This window comes from Astatotilapia calliptera, chromosome 3 (assembly GCF_964374335.1).
Source record: "Astatotilapia calliptera chromosome 3, fAstCal68.1, whole genome shotgun sequence".
In the NCBI taxonomy this organism is placed as follows: domain Eukaryota; kingdom Metazoa; phylum Chordata; class Actinopteri; order Cichliformes; family Cichlidae; genus Astatotilapia; species Astatotilapia calliptera.
The window spans coordinates 71,604,341-71,620,276 of NC_137424.1; the positions used below are offsets into that span (position 1 = coordinate 71,604,341).

At 41.4% G+C, this 15,936-nt stretch overlaps 1 protein-coding gene across 7 annotated transcripts in view; it reads left to right on the forward strand.

Annotated features, from left to right (window-relative positions):
* Positions 1 to 738: 738 nt before the first annotated feature.
* Positions 739 to 15,936, forward strand: part of LOC145425769 (uncharacterized) — a 51,318-nt gene continuing 36,120 nt past the window's right edge. For 3 of the 7 annotated variants that reach the window (XM_080299091.1, XM_080299093.1, XM_080299090.1), the window contains exon 1: positions 14,021 to 14,953. The gene's annotated coding sequence lies outside the window, so the exon portion shown is untranslated. Of the gene's footprint in view, positions 926 to 4,625; positions 4,760 to 5,132; positions 9,328 to 14,020; positions 14,954 to 15,936 lie in introns of those variants that run through there. The other 4 variants (XR_013906510.1, XR_013906511.1, XM_080299092.1 and 1 more) reach the window with 4 other exon arrangements.

Here is a 15,936-nt window from a genome sequence, read left to right on the forward strand (position 1 = left end):
ATATATTTAATTTTATATGTTATAGAAGTTACAGATTTGTAAAGTGAGGCAAATTATTGTGATGTCACAATTACAGGATGATCTACTAACAGTGTGCTTTAATCTCTCTATGAAGAAGCCACTTCAGTTCAGTAAAAATCAGCTGGAGAGCATCTGTGAACAGCTGACTCTTTGCTGTGCTATAAATAAGTAAAAATAAGTGGGGCTCACCTCAAAACACAGCTTGAGGACTGACTGGAGTTTTAGGACAGTCTCTTCAGTAAATCGCAGCTCTTTAACATCAAAAGACGTGTTTGACCTGCTGCAGATGTTAGTAAATCTGACCCTAACTGTTTGTTCTTCTTTAAAATTCAAACTCAATAATGAAGCAATATTTTTAACAGGCTGTTCCTGTTTATATAACCTCCATAAAACAACAGGGTTAGAACACATTGTGACAAAGTAAGATGTTTGTTTTGTAGTCCATCTTCTGCACAATGTAGTTTCAACAGGCGGACATCCGGTGTCACGTTGTTACAGAGAGACGAGCGTAAGGCTGTTCCAATTCTCAGCACCGCTCCTCTCTTTTCCTGACTTCTCAGCAGTTGTCCTCCCCACGATGACGTTTTCATCGAGGCCAAGGAAAAGAGTTTAGGAAAAGGAGATTGGCGCTACTTTTGAAATAACACTCCACGGGGTTACGTTGTGCAGCTGAGTCACGTGACCGCACAGCAACAAATCACAGCGGAGCCGGGTAAAGGGGGCGGAGCAAAGTGTGTGTGTAGGAGAGGAGTCGAGCAGAGAGAGCTGCTTTTTCATGAAACGGGAGTAAAGTAGTAAACTTACAGGAACAACGTGGGTCTCTGCTCCCTGATCTGTTTCCTGTTTTTGGAAAGTGTTCCAGCTTCATCGCGGAGTTTCTCTCGGTTTGTGGGCTCGTCTAAAGGTAAGCATCGAGCTAACTTTAATGTGGGTTCAGTTTATGTTGAGTTTAGCTCTGTTGAGAATAATAGATTGCTTGGTAGACATTGGAGTTAGACACACTGTAGAGTTTGTGATTGCTTGCAACATCATAATATGGCGGTTGCTGGGGGGAAAGAATACATAAAGAAAAATAGTCTTGGAATATGAACAAAAGGATGGGGTGCAGGGCAGGAGAACAACCAACCCCCACCCCAGGACATGAAGCCACAGGTACAAGCCTGGGGGAGCGCAACCCCAGGGTGAGAGTAGTGGAAGCTTGCTGAGAAGGAGGCTTTGGAGCGTGATGTCACAAGAGTGGGCGTGGAAAGGATTCTGGCCTGACGCGCTATTTTCTGGCAAAGCTCAAGTATGGGCTCAAAATGTGATCATAAATATTTTGTACTTGTAAATCAGGATTTGTATGTGTTTACGACTGTGCGTAAATCCCCCCTAATATTGGTATGATCTGAGCTCAGGCACTAAGCAGGACGGGGCAGCTACTGCCTGCGAGTTAGTGAATGGTAAATGGCCTGTATTTAGAGAAACTGTTTTTATTCATCTGTTTATTTTTTTATGAGCTTTGTTTGAATTTTTGAGTATCTGCAAGTGGGACCGCAAAAACATGATTGTTGGCCTGTATTTATATAGCGCTTTACTAGTCCCTAAGGACCCCAAAGCGCTTTACATATCCAGTCATCCACCCATTCACACACACATTCACACACTGGTGATGGCAGCTACATTGTAGCCACAGCCACCCTGGGGCGCACTGACAGAGGCGAGGCTGCCGATACTGGCGCCACCGGGCCCTCTGACCACCACCAGTAGGCAACGGGTAAAGTGTCTTGCCCAAGGACACAATGACCGAGACTTTCCAAGCCGGGGCTCGAACCGGCAACCTTCCGATTACAAGGCGAACTCCCAACTCTGTGATGATTTTCCCTGCCCGTTTCCTGGTTCTTGAGAGGTACAGATCCTGGATGGAGGGCAGGGGGGTGCCGATGATCCTTTCTGCTGCCCGTACAGTCCGCTGCAGTCTGCTCCTGTTCTGTTTAGTGGCTGCTCCATACCAGACTGTGATGGAGGAGCACAGGACAGACTCAATGACCGCAGTGTAGAACTGGATCAGCAGCTCCTGTGGAAGAATGTATCATATATAAGATACAAATATTGTTATTTCATTTTGTTGGCATTACTAAATTTGGCTCAGTTCTTACATATATTTGTAACAATATATGTAGATTAATGTTGTTCGTGTGTAATTTACGTTGAGTAGGCTAACCACGTTATTACATTAATGCATGTAAGGTGAACTAGCAAACACCATCATAGTTACATGGCTTTCTTCTTGTCTGATGGCAGATACTCCCTTCACCCTGGCCAAAAAGGCTAAAATGACCAAAGAAAAAATGGAAAACGGCTAAACATGAGAGGGTTTTGGACAAAGTTTGTGTTTTTTCCATTGTTTAAGCACTGCTTCCATCCAAGAGTGATACCATATATGCCCTATGGCTGCAGAAAAGGCTAACATTGTTATCTTTCTACAAAAAAAACAGCTGAACATGAGAGGGTTTTGGACCAATTTTGTGTTCTCCATTCTTTAAGCACCAGTTTGAGTACCGTTTAAGCACTGGTACAGTTTCAAAAGTACCAGGTTGGTACAGGTATCGGATAGGGCTGCACGATTTTGCATAAAATGAGAATCACGAGTTTTTTTTCCTTAGAATTGAGATCACGATTCTCTCATGATTTTCTTTTCCAATATAAATATTTATTGCACTTATTAACTTTGTAACAGTTAAGACTGAACATAAAAACAATAAATAAACATAAAAACAACAAATGTCTCACATTTGTTGTTGCTGCAAAATGTTGTACTGCTTGAAATTCCGTCTCCACCGTTGCTCGACACTGCGTGTATAGAGCAGGTAGTGCAACAATAGAAAAATAGTTGCGGGACAGCACTGTGTAGCGTTTGTCTAGGGCGTTGATCATTTTCCTAAATCTCTCATTGATAGGTTTGTAGCATAAACCTATTCGCTGGAACGTTAAGACAATATAATTACACTGCTAAGCAAGACACAAGTAGGCAAAGTTCTTCATGTTACTCGTGCACGGGAGAGAACCGGACAACCGCTTGACTCCAGTTGGTCTCGTCCGTTCTCCCATACACTATCCTTTTATTGAGGTTACATGAATATGCATAGGTTCATTAACATACGACGTCTACATACAAACAAAGAGTACCTTGCCTGTGTGTGTGTGTGTGTGTGTGTGTGTGTGTGTGTGTGTGTGTGTGTGTGTGTGTGTGTGTGTGTGTGTGTGTGTGTGGGGAGACTGCTGATCAAAGGGTCAAACATCCTTGGTCAGGAAGAGGGTAGACTAGACCCCCCCCGGTGAGGAAGTCCAGCAGTTCATCTAAACAGAAAAGCACTTAGACTAAAACAGACGTAGCTACGTTAATCCTACCATAAAACAATAAGAGAAGGTATGACCTCTCTCATGCTCCCAGGATGTAGGTGTGGAATGCACACCAAGCCTCTGTAGCCTGTTAAAGATCACACAACTTATCACTACACAATTGATTATACACCTCTAAGCATCTATGGTTAAATATTTCTAAGCATAAATGACAATCAACAATACAAATCTAACACTCATTTTGCACAGTGTTGCTGGGAGCCATATCTTTGGTCAGGTGATAAGTAATGGCCTCTGTAATTTCTTTGTGCCTGCGGGAGTTCGACGGGTATAGGGAAGCGCTGTATAAGGTTCCCGTTATTGATGTTTGGGTGGTTGACCGGGACGGATTTTCTCCTGTCACTTTCTCGTCTTCCCTGATGTGCTCTCCGATGTTTTTTCCCTACTAATTTTAGCATCACACGGCACAGCTTCTGTATCACGTGGTATAAGGCTCCGCCCTTGTCATTTGTTGAGCAGGAAGAGTGAGCGCTTGTTTTCATGCAGATTACGTCCTGGATCAAAATGCGGTACAGTCGTCGTCTTTGTTTTTCTTTTTTTTTTTAATCGTTGTCATTTGGAAATGAGATCGCACAAAAGTATGAATCAAGATCGCGATTTTCTAACGATTAATCGTGCAGCCCTGGTATCGGATAAAACCTAAGCGATACCCATCCCTACATACAACCACCCTTTACCTTCCCATATGGAAAAGAAATAGTAAAAAATTATATGATTTACTCATGAAAGTGGCCACTTTCTCATTACTTTCATGTATTGTTTTAGTAAGTATCCAAAACATAGAAGTTTCATTATATAATTTTCAAGGGGTCTTATATCTGTTTTCACTCTTGTATGCTTTTCATACAAGTTTCACACAAGACGGATACAAACTTTATAAGATTTATATATATCCTTTCCATGTGGGTTGTCTGGGTGGAGTAGGTGGAATCTAATGAGGTGCTTCAGGTGGTACTGCTACCATTGAGTGTGAGCCGGACTTGTGGATCTATAGAAGTCCATATATACAGGGTGTAGCATCCACTGGGTAAAGGCAGTGATATGCAGGGGGGTCAGTGGCTTTTTCCCTTTCAGGTTCTTGTGACAACTGATGAATTTCTTGTTGTAGCTGCTTCTCAGTTTCCACATTGAAGTTTCATAGGTATTGTTGTCACTGAGGAGTTTAGTCATGTTTATTTGCTCTGCTTTTTTTTTTTTATCAGGGATAAAATACATATACTTTTTGTGTCCCAGCTGAGTAACAGGAGAAGAGTCTGGTGGAGCAACAGAGGAACAATTTCAGCCATTTGGACTCAGCTCAGCCACTACAGAGGAAAAAATGACTTCAACACAGAAGGTGAGAAAAATATCACAGTTACACTGTTATTGAAACTGCACAGCTTGTTGGTTTTTAAAAACCAACTCAGATGTTACAAGAAGATACAAACATAATTTTTATCGGCACACATTGAAACAACAATATCAAAAATTGATTCAATTTTTTATGAGTAAAATATTTTCTCCACTTATCAATATTTCTTCAATATGTATTTTTCATTACAACTGTCATTGTAGCACATCATTGAAATGTGATACTATGACCAGAAGGTGGTGGAAACACACCTACAATGTGTTTGTTGACATGTTTGATTCCGCTAATAGAGGGAGTTACAGTTTGTTCCACGACTGCATTTCACTCACTGCCTCTGTTTGTATCTCTGTCACTGCAGGACCAACATGGAGCGAGAAGTCAGCGCTCTCAGGAGGCCGACAAACCTCACAGAAGAAAAGGAAAGAAAACCTACAGCTGTGATGAGTGTGGGAAGGATTTTAGCCGGGGTGGAGACTTGAAAAGACACCAACTCATCCACAGTGGATTTAAACCTTACAGCTGTGACTTGTGTGGAAAGTCTTTTACCCACGCTGAAAGCTTAAAAACACACCAACGCATCCACAGTGGATTTAAACCTTACAGCTGCGACTTGTGTGGAAAGTCTTTTACCCAGGCTGGAAACTTAAAAACACACCAACTCATCCACAGTGGATTTAAACCTTACAGCTGCGACATGTGTGGAAAGTCTTTTACCCAGGCTGGAAACTTAAAAACACACCAACTCATCCACAGTGGATTTAAACCTTACAGCTGCGACATGTGTGGAAAGTCTTTTACCCAGGCTGGAAACTTAAAAACACACCAACTCATCCACAGTGGAGTTAAACCTTACGGCTGTGATGACTGCGGGAAGGATTTTACCCAAGGTCGAGATATAAAAAGACACCAACTCATCCACATTGTAGTTAAAGCACACTACTGTGAGTTGTGTGGTAAAGCTTTTGCTCAAAGTCGAAACTTACAGAAGCATCTAGTTACCCACTCTGGAATTAAGGCGTACAGCTGCAACTTTTGTGGAAAAAGGTTCAGCGACAAACACTACCGAAATAGTCACCTACGGATTCACACTGGAAATGATGTTTCCTGCTGTGATCAGTGTGGGAAACTGTTTCCAACAGATGCACAGTTACAACAACACGTTTAGCCACACTGAGGAGAGACCTTATAAATGTGACCTGTGTGAGAAGACTTTTAAATCTCCACATCAGCTGAATAAACACCAACAGATCCACACCAGAAAGTAACTCTACAAGTGCAGTTACTGTGAGGATGTATTTACCTTTTTATCCTGTATTTTTAACCTGACTGTTTGGAACAAGTCTGATCAGTAAACTTATGGAGTTATACTGAATGAACTGTTTGGGAAAATGAAGACTCATTTTCTCTCAGTAAGCTGATCGTTATAATGTAAACAGTAAAATGTAATTGGACGTTGGCAGAGATGCTCTTTATTTCAGGCGACATTCAGGATAAAAATAAACAAAGCAGAGCAACACAGATGGATCCAGTTCTCAGCCCTGTCGTCACTGTGGTGGTGGGAAAGAGTTTCTTTGTAAGCTTTGTGGAAAAGCTTCCAATCATCAACTGGACCTAAAACCACATCAACGCAGCCACACTGGAGACAAATGAACTACTGCAACGAATGTGGGAGAGGCTTCCACACACCAAGTACATTAAAAATACATGAACTCTTCCACAGTGGGGTCAAAAAGCACATCTGTGACTAGTGTGGGTCATCCTTCACCACTGGACGTGAGCTCAATGAAAAAGCATAAGGGAATCCACACTGGAGAGACACCATACAAGTGCAGACACTGTGACAAAAGATAAGATTAGATAACCTTTATTAGTCCCACATGTGGGAAATTTGTTTTGTCACAGCAGGAAGTGGACAGTGCAAAAGTTATGACGCAAAAATTAGAATACAAAAAGAATAAATACAGTACACAGCTGTACAGAATAGAATAAAATAATATACTAAATACAGTAGAATAAAAAGCTTCTCACAATCAGGTCATCGTAACAAACATGAACGTACACACATGGAAGTGAACTTCAGCTGTGACCAGTGTGACAAGAGTTTCAGGAATCTTAGTTCATACTCCGAACACAAACGATCCCACGCTGTAAATAAACTGTTTCACTGTTACCAATGTGCAAAAACCTTCACTTCATTATCTGCTCTGTGCAAACATCAGCCTGATCATGCAGGACTGAAATCACTGGATCACAATGAATCTGAAGAGAGAGAAAGATCCTCTTCTGGTTTCAGGCTCAGACTTAAAAACCTTGAGATCAGGCTCCACAGAGTTCAGATGGAATCTCCTGTAAAGAGTGTCAGCTGATGTCACACTTGGATCTGATGAGGTAGCTCTGATTTCTGGACCTGGGGTCCGTTCTTCGTACGTCGCTTACTACATCCAAGATCAAATGACACATCCAAGACCAAATCATCGCTCTAACCGTGAGCTCGCTAATCCGGTTCTCCGAACACACCTGCTGTTGACGATTAGTACAGCTGGATGAAATGATGTGAGATCACTGGGTGTCGTAAAAGGGGCTACGCATCGATAGTAGAAACCTTGATCGGCAACCCTCTGATTGGTCGGCGAAAATGTCAAAGGAGCACGCACGGTATTTTTCGGCAGCAGAGCAAGAACTCTTGAGTGAGGGATTTCAGGAGTTTCAGAGTTTAATCAGTTGTAGCCACAGCTGCCCTGGGACAGACTGACAGAAGCCAGGCTGCCATATCGCGCCATCTGGCCAACACCAGTAGGCGGTAGGGTAGATTTATTATATTACACTATATTATCCAATATTAGATTACATTATATTATATTATGTTATATTATATCCTCTTTCACATTAGAGCCACAACAGGACCCACTAGAACATGGGAACAAGTAAAAGTGAAATATAAGAATATTCTACAGAATGGTAATATTTATCACTTATATTGCTTTTAGTCTCTTGGAAAGAGACCCTGAAATAATCTGTTTGTTTGTTTATAACAGCAACCAAGAAAAGGGCAGAGCAAAAAAAAGACAGGTGGTGGTCCTGCACCCCCTCGTCAACAAGTTGGTTAAGTAAATAATACCCTCACGGGAAAATCGATATCTCTCAATGAGCACACTGTCGCGCTGAGCTAAAGGATCCTGTCTATCCCGCAATATACGCTGAATTCTGAGGACTCTCCTTATCAATCTTGCACCTTCCGCAATGGGTTGCTCGCGTAAACGGACAGGACATGGCTGCGACAGGCTTCCCAAATCCACCTTCGCTTTTATAGCCGTGGTCTCTCATCTTGATTACACAAAGTAATTTACAATTACTACTCTGAAATATGAATTACATCTGTAATAATCACATACATGTAATAGAATGTTAATAGTACATTTCCCTTTTTTAGGAAATGACCTGTATGTATCTGTGTGACATCAATACAAGGATCAAGTGCTGCATTATCTTTAGTTACATTGATAATATTTATTTATGGTGAAACAGTGGAAAAATATCGCTGTTGCTTTCGTATAAATGAAGCGGACATACCTGCGTGGCCGCGATCTAATCCTGTTTACATAAAGTAAACCTGCTCCCCAGCAGGTTTACGCTTACGGCTCTGTTGCTATGACAGCAAGTCCCGGATGAGCTTCGGGGAACCGAACGATCCAGGATCACGCGAAATCGTCAACAATCAAATCCAGCTAACTTACTTAGCGAGGTACGAAGAACGGGCCCCTGCAGTGAATAATCCTGAATGTTACATTTAGGAAGCTGCATGTATAGATATGCATATCAAGTTTATTATTTTTCCTTTGAGGGATTTTAATTCTCTAAAATGTTATCCCTGTTACATTTTAACCTTTGTTCCCTTAGGACACAGTAGTGTTTAGTAGTTGTACTATTAAAGTTATAGGAATGTCTTTTCTTTCTTTTTTTTTAACAAAACTGGTATTCTATCAAAAATCAAATATGGATATGTAAATCATTTCTTTTATTTGAACTTTTTTAGTTTTCCAAAATTAACTTATTTTTTATGTATTCATTGCATGTTTCACCTCAGTTAAATTTCAATTCTTCATTCATATTTAAACTCTTGATGTGGGCTGTATTTCCATGTAATACCTTTTTTTTTCCAGAAGATGGAGCAGTGATGCTGTGTAACCTTTATTTAATTAGGGAAAGAACACAATATTCACAGTGGCAGCAAAGAACTGTTAAAAGTTAAAAACAGCAGCACACATCAGAACCATTTTAAAGATTACAGGTGACTACTTTTAGTTAATTCAAATCCTATTAAACATCTATTTTTGGCTCCTCCTTTCACTTTAGTGTATTTACTGTATCCTTGAAGTCCACGTTGTTTTTTTTAATGAATTCATTTTGATCCACATGTTCTGCAGCTGTTTTCCTTTTGATTTGAAGTTTGCATTATGAAATCCTGATACTGTTAAAGCATCAGTTATACTTGATGAACTCTGTGTAAAGTTTATTAAACAGTTTGGTGTGAAAAATAAAGAAATGGTCTCACAGCAAGTAGTTTGAGCCATGATTTCCGATTCAAACTAATTTAAATGTTTTTAGTGGTACATGTGGAGGTTTATCAGAGGAGGAGACTTGGCTGCTCTCGGCACGGTTCCTGCAGCTCATTAAAAACTCTGAAATGATCTTCAAGGAAAAGATGATTAATTTTTCTTAAAAACAAGATGTGGGCATGAAGTTTTAACATGAGTGTGTTTAAGATGCATTGTGATTAGCATCTCACACGTTCCAATAAAGCAGATGTTCCTGCATTGCAACAGTAGTTTGCAGATGTGGTCATCCCCCGATCATCTGCAAGACTCTCATGCAGCACCAATTTGAAACGCAGCCTGGAAAGTGCGTTCATGGCCCTACAGGTTGCCTAAGCACAAGAGACAAATTGTGCAAAAGGAATTGGCTGAAATGGTGAAAATGCTGTTATCATAGGATGAAACGAGGATTTGTTCCTCAGTGTTTGGTCTCCTATGCTTACCTTTTCTCCAGATGATTTGTCGCAGTTGAGAGGGGCCGGTTGTCTTTAAGGTGCTTCCAGGTAATTAAGAAGTGAGTGCAGGGTTCGTACCATTCATCACACTTCTGTTAGGTTTGTTTGAAGACTCGGGCATTTTTCAGCACCTGCTGTAGCGATAGCTGCGTCCTCACACTGCATATGCTGTTTGCTACCTGGATGATGTTGTCATTCATAGTGATATCACGGTGGAGCATGTGCAGTGGGTGGTCACAGTCCCTAAAGTGTGTGGTTGGATGGAGGGACGTACAGTATTTGGGTACAATTTGGGAGCTGGGTATGTGCATCCACACATGGATAAAACAGCAGCCATCGCATCCTGCCTGTGTCCCAACGCAAAAAAGAACATCCTGATAATAATGAATTACAATATTCCCGACAAGAAGAAATAAATGCATGAACGAGTTTTTCAGCATCACTCTGGGACAGGATATTTCTGATTTTCAAGATATTGCAGCAATGAAAGAAAGCAGTCATAAATAGTTGCTTAATATTTCCATTAAAGGAGAAATCCTGGTCAAAATGACTCTAAGATTCCATATAGTGTTACTGGAGGCCAAGGTATTGCATCCAGAAAAGGATAAAATCCGTAGCTGTTGATAAAATTGGCACAGAGCTTCCCCCATGCATTACCAAAGATTCACATCAAACTCATTCTTGATTGCTTTAATGAACATTTTTTTATTGTCACAGTTTGATACTGATGATTTCTTGTGAACACTCCTTTAGTTTAAACCCAGTGACAGTATCAAGTTATTATGTTTGTTTTCATGTAAGTATCTACACTTATATTATCTATCTATACTTCGTCTGCATCCCTCGAGGCCCCATTTGAAGGCTGATTATGTCCCAACATAGGCCAGAATTCATAGCGCAGTGGTGGCTGTTGCTATTTTTTTCAAAAAAGAAAAAACCCCAGCAGATGGCTGAAGCGTGGTGGCCAAAGAATAAACTTTTAAAAGCAAGTATTAAATTTTAGATCACTTATATATCTGCAAAGAACGTTATAACATTACTGTTGGCTACATGTCCACAAAGTTATGTATAGGGGTGGGTTTTTAATTATCGATTTATCGATTAAAATCGGTTCTAGCTTGGATAATGTAATATCGATTCATTAAAATCCTGAAATGATTTTTTAATACAAATTTATTTTGACCAAAATGCCAGAATTTCAGGTTAAACCTCAGAAAATTTCAACAAATAACAACAACCAAACAGCTGAAATAGTAAATGAGAGCAGGAACACGATTCTGCACAAAGACGTAAACACAAAGCGTGGATCCACCGACGGATCAGAATCAGCGAGATGTCGCCTTTCTCTCACGACAGCACGGACACGGTCGGGGCTGAAAGCCGACAGCTCGCTGATCCGTGCTTTGAGTTCACGCCCTTTTTCCACTAGATTCTGAAGCTGCAGGTTTTGTCTCTCTCCAAACAATATTGACTAAACCAGCAGCTAAAGAAGATCCAACCCTTCACATAAACATCGTCATGAACTTTTGCTGTTTTACTTCCACAACAATAAAATCACACTTCATGCACAGCTCTCTCCCTCTCTCTCTGTCTTTCTGTCTATGTGTACTTCAAGAACAGTTTCCCGTCAAAAAAATCAGTTTTCTGCATTATTCGCTTGTTTATTACGCACAAGTCTACCGTTGTTTACAGCGCTGTCGGCCACTGTTTTTTCCCTTTTACCTAATTCTGAAAAGAAAGTCTCATTTCTGCTGTTCAATAGGCTACTGAAAAAATTCAAACTTTTTAAAATTATGCGAAATTTCAAAACGCTTAGCCGTGTCTCTAATAAAACCTCTGTAACTTTGCTCTGCTTCACTTCAGCAGCATCAGCTAAGGTTCATATGTTGATTAATGGTTTTCTTTCGTTTTCGATGTACTGCTGAATATTTTTATAAAATCCCAGGCCAGGAAAATCAACTTCGTGTTTTTCTGTGTTTTATCCTCAGCTGTTGTGCATCTGCACTTTATTGTTGTCAATGTCTACGCATGGGACAGAGTGAAACGTAATTTCAATTCCTTTGTATGGCAAGTACATTTGAAGAAATTGACAAATAAAGTTTTCTATTCTATTCTATTCTATTCTATTCTATTCTATTCTATTCTAGCTACTTCGACACAAAGGCATCTGCTGTGATGCTCACACCTTTGATAGAGTCTAGCAAGTGTCAGCTTTTTTTATAGATATAAAAATATGGAAATGTATTGATGCAGGACCTGAATGATGATATATGGAATGTGGAATATCTGTCCATGCAGACAATATTGATTTGTAACTTAAAATTTCCTGCTGCCTGCCACTGAAGGCAGTGGGGAGAGGTAACAATTCAGCAGTGCATTTACAGTGGCATATAATGTCATCTTTTCTCATTACAGTCCACTTTGACCAGCAGGTTTGTGACAGTTGGCTTAACATACCGAGCCAAGGAATCTAAATATACATTTGGCATCTCAGTGGGGCCACCAAAAATCATCACCTCAGTCTTTTTATCATTGAATTTTAAAAAGTTAAGAGACATCCAAGCCTTAATGTCATCAAGACACTGAAGTAATGGTTGTATGGAATATGTGCCTTTTTTATGTAGAGGGACATATATCTGACAGTCATCAGCATAGAAGTGAAATGCAATGCTGTGTTTTCTCAGTATAGATCCAAGAGAGAGCAGATACAAAGAAAAGAGGAAGGGGCCTAGAACTGAGCTCTGTGGGACACCACACAAGAGAGGAGCGGAGGACGACACATGGTCACAGAGACTGACACAAAATGTTTGCCCCGCCAAGTAGGACCTGAACCACTCAAGTGCCCACCCAGTGCTCCAAATGACAGAGTAAAATGCATGATCCACAGTATCAAATGCAACTGTCAAATCTAAAAGTACAAGAACAACACAGTCCCCAGCATCAGTGGCTAAAAATATGTCATTAAAAACTTTTAAAATGGCTGATTCAGTGCTATGAAAGGGTCCATCCATCCATTCGCTTATCCTTTTCAGGGTCGCGGGGACGCTGGAGCCTATCCCAGCTGTCACAGGGCGAGAGGCGGGGTACACCCTGGACAGGTCGCCAGTCTGTCGCAGGGCCAACACACAAGGACAGACAACCATTCACACTCACATTCACTCGCACATTCACACCTAGTGGCAATTTAGATTTTCCAATTAACTTATCCCCACAAGCTGCATGTCTTTGGACGGTGGGAGGAAGCCAGAGTACCCGGAGGGAACCCACGCAAACACGGGGAGAACATGCAAACTCCACACAGAAAGACCCCGGCCTGATGGTGGAATTGAACTCAGGACCTTCTTGCTGTGCGGCAACAGTGCTAACCACCGTGCCACCGTGCTGCCTATGAAAGGGTTTAAAACCAAATTTGAAAACGTGTAAAACATTTTGCTTTTTCAGGAAGGTCATTCATTGACTGTCAACTCTCTTTTCAAGAATTTTGGAAAGAAAAGGTAGTTAGAAGAAAGGCCTGTAATTTGCAAGAATCGTAAGATCAAGAACAGGTTTTTTTTAAACAGGTGTTTGACTACAGTATGTAAAAATTTTGGGGGCTACATCTGAATATGTGCTCAGCTCGACGGCACTCGTGTCTTACAGCTCGGGTCGTGTCGTTCAGCCAGGGCTCAGATTTAGTTTTAGAATGGCTGGATTTTAATTAAGCCATGTGCAAAGCAGTCCAAAGCAGTCTGGCAGGTGGAATAAAATCATGAGCTCAGTTCTGGCTGCATTAAAAATCTGGGATTTTGCAGTTCTGGTTAAAACTGATGAAAACTGCTCAGCAAGGGAGGAGTTAAAAACTCGACAGCGCCGAGCAGCAGCGTGAGGTTTAACTGAGGTACAGGCAAGAGGAACTTCAACCATCACAGGACTGTGGTCAGAAAACACAGCATCACAAATCTCTACATTAAAAACAAAACAAAAAAAACCAAAACAAAACATGAGATAAAACAAGATCAAGTGTGTGTCCACATTCATGTGTGGGACAGGTCACACATTGCACCACATTAAAAGAATCAGTAAGGCCTTAAAAGCCCTTTGCAATGGGCATATCAGGACAACACACATGAATATCAAAGCCCCCAACAATAGGAACACAATCATATTTTGGCATGTATTCAGCCAAGATGTCAGCAAAGTCCTTCACAAAGTACTTATTGTATTATATATTTAATTTTATATGTTATAGAAGTTACAGATTTGTAAAGTGAGGCAAATTATTGTGATGTCACAATTACAGGATGATCTACTAACAGTGTGCTTTAATCTCTCTATGAAGAAGCCACTTCAGTTCAGTAAAAATCAGCTGGAGAGCATCTGTGAACAGCTGACTCTTTGCTGTGCTATAAATAAGTAAAAATAAGTGGGGCTCACCTCAAAACACAGCTTGAGGACTGACTGGAGAGTTTTAAGACAGTCTCTTCAGTAAACCTAGCAGCTCTTTAACATCAAAAGACGTGTTTGACCTGCTGCAGATGTTAGTAAATCTGACCCTAACTGTTTGTTCTTCTTTAAAATTCAAACTCAATAATGAAGCAATATTTTTAACAGGCTGTTCCTGTTTATATAACCTCCATAAAACAACAGGGTTAGAACACATTGTGACGAAGTAAGATGTTTGTTTTGTAGTCCATCTTCTGCACAATGTAGTTTCAACAGGCGGACATCCGGTGTCACGTTGTTACAGAGAGACGAGCGTAAGGCTGTTCCAATTCTCAGCACCGCTCCTCTCTTTCCCTGACTTCTCAGCAGTTGTCCTCCCCACGATGACGTTTTCATCGAGGCCAAGGAAAAGAGTTTAGGAAAAGGAGATTGGCGCTACTTTTGAAATAACACTCCACTGGGTTACGTTGTGCAGCTGAGTCACGTGACCGCACAGCAACAAATCACAGCGGAGCCGGGTAAAGGGGGCGGAGCAAAGTGTGTGTGTAGGAGAGGAGTCGAGCAGAGAGAGCTGCTTTTTCATGAAACGGGAGTAAAGTAGTAAACTTACAGGAACAACGTGGGTCTCTGCTCCCTGATCTGTTTCCTGTTTTTGGAAAGTGTTCCAGCTTCATCACGGAGTTTCTCTCGGTTTGTGGGCTCGTCTAAAGGTAAGCATCGAGCTAACTTTAATGTGGGTTCAGTTTATGCTGAGTTTAGCTCTGTTGAGAATAATAGATTGCTTGGTAGACATTGGAGTTAGACAGACTGTAGAGTTTGTGATTGCTTGCAACATCATAATATGGCGGTTGCTGGGGGGAAAGAATACATAAAGAAAAATAGTCTTGGAATATGAACAAAAGGATGGGGTGCAGGGCAGGAGAACAACCAACCCCCACCCCAGGACATGAAGCCACAGGTACAAGCCTGGGGGAGCGCAACTCCAGGGTGAGAGTAGTGGAAGCTTGCTGAGAAGGAGGCTTTGGAGCGTGATGTCACAAGGGTGGGCGTGGGCGTGGGCGTGGAAAGGATTTTGGCCTGACGCCTGGCCTTTCTGGCAAAGCTCAAGTATGGGCTCAAAATGTGATCATAAATATTTTGTACTTGTAAATCAGGATTTGTATGTGTATGTGTTTACGACTGTGCGTAAATCCCCCCTAATATTGGTATGATCTGAGCTCAGGCACTAAGCAGGACGGGGCAGCTACTGCCTGCGAGTTAGTGAATGGTAAATGGCCTGTATTTAGAGAAACTGTTTTTATTCATCTGTTTATTTTTTTATGAGCTTTGTTTGAATTTTTGAGTATCTGCAAGTGGGACCGCAAAAACATGATTGTTGGCCTGTATTTATATAGCGCTTTACTAGTCCCCCAAAGCGCTTTACATATCCAGTCATCCACCCATTCACACACACATTCACACACTGGTGATGGCAGCTACATTGTAGCCACAGCCACCCTGGGGCGCACTGACAGAGGCGAGGCTGCCGATACTGGCGCCACCGGGCCCTCTGACCACCACCAGTAGGCAACGGGTAAAGTGTCTTGCCCAAGGACACAATGACCGAGACTTTCCAAGCCGGGGCTCGAACCGGCAACCTTCCGATTACAAGGCGAACTCCCAACTCTTGAGCCACGATCGCCCCGCAGTGACG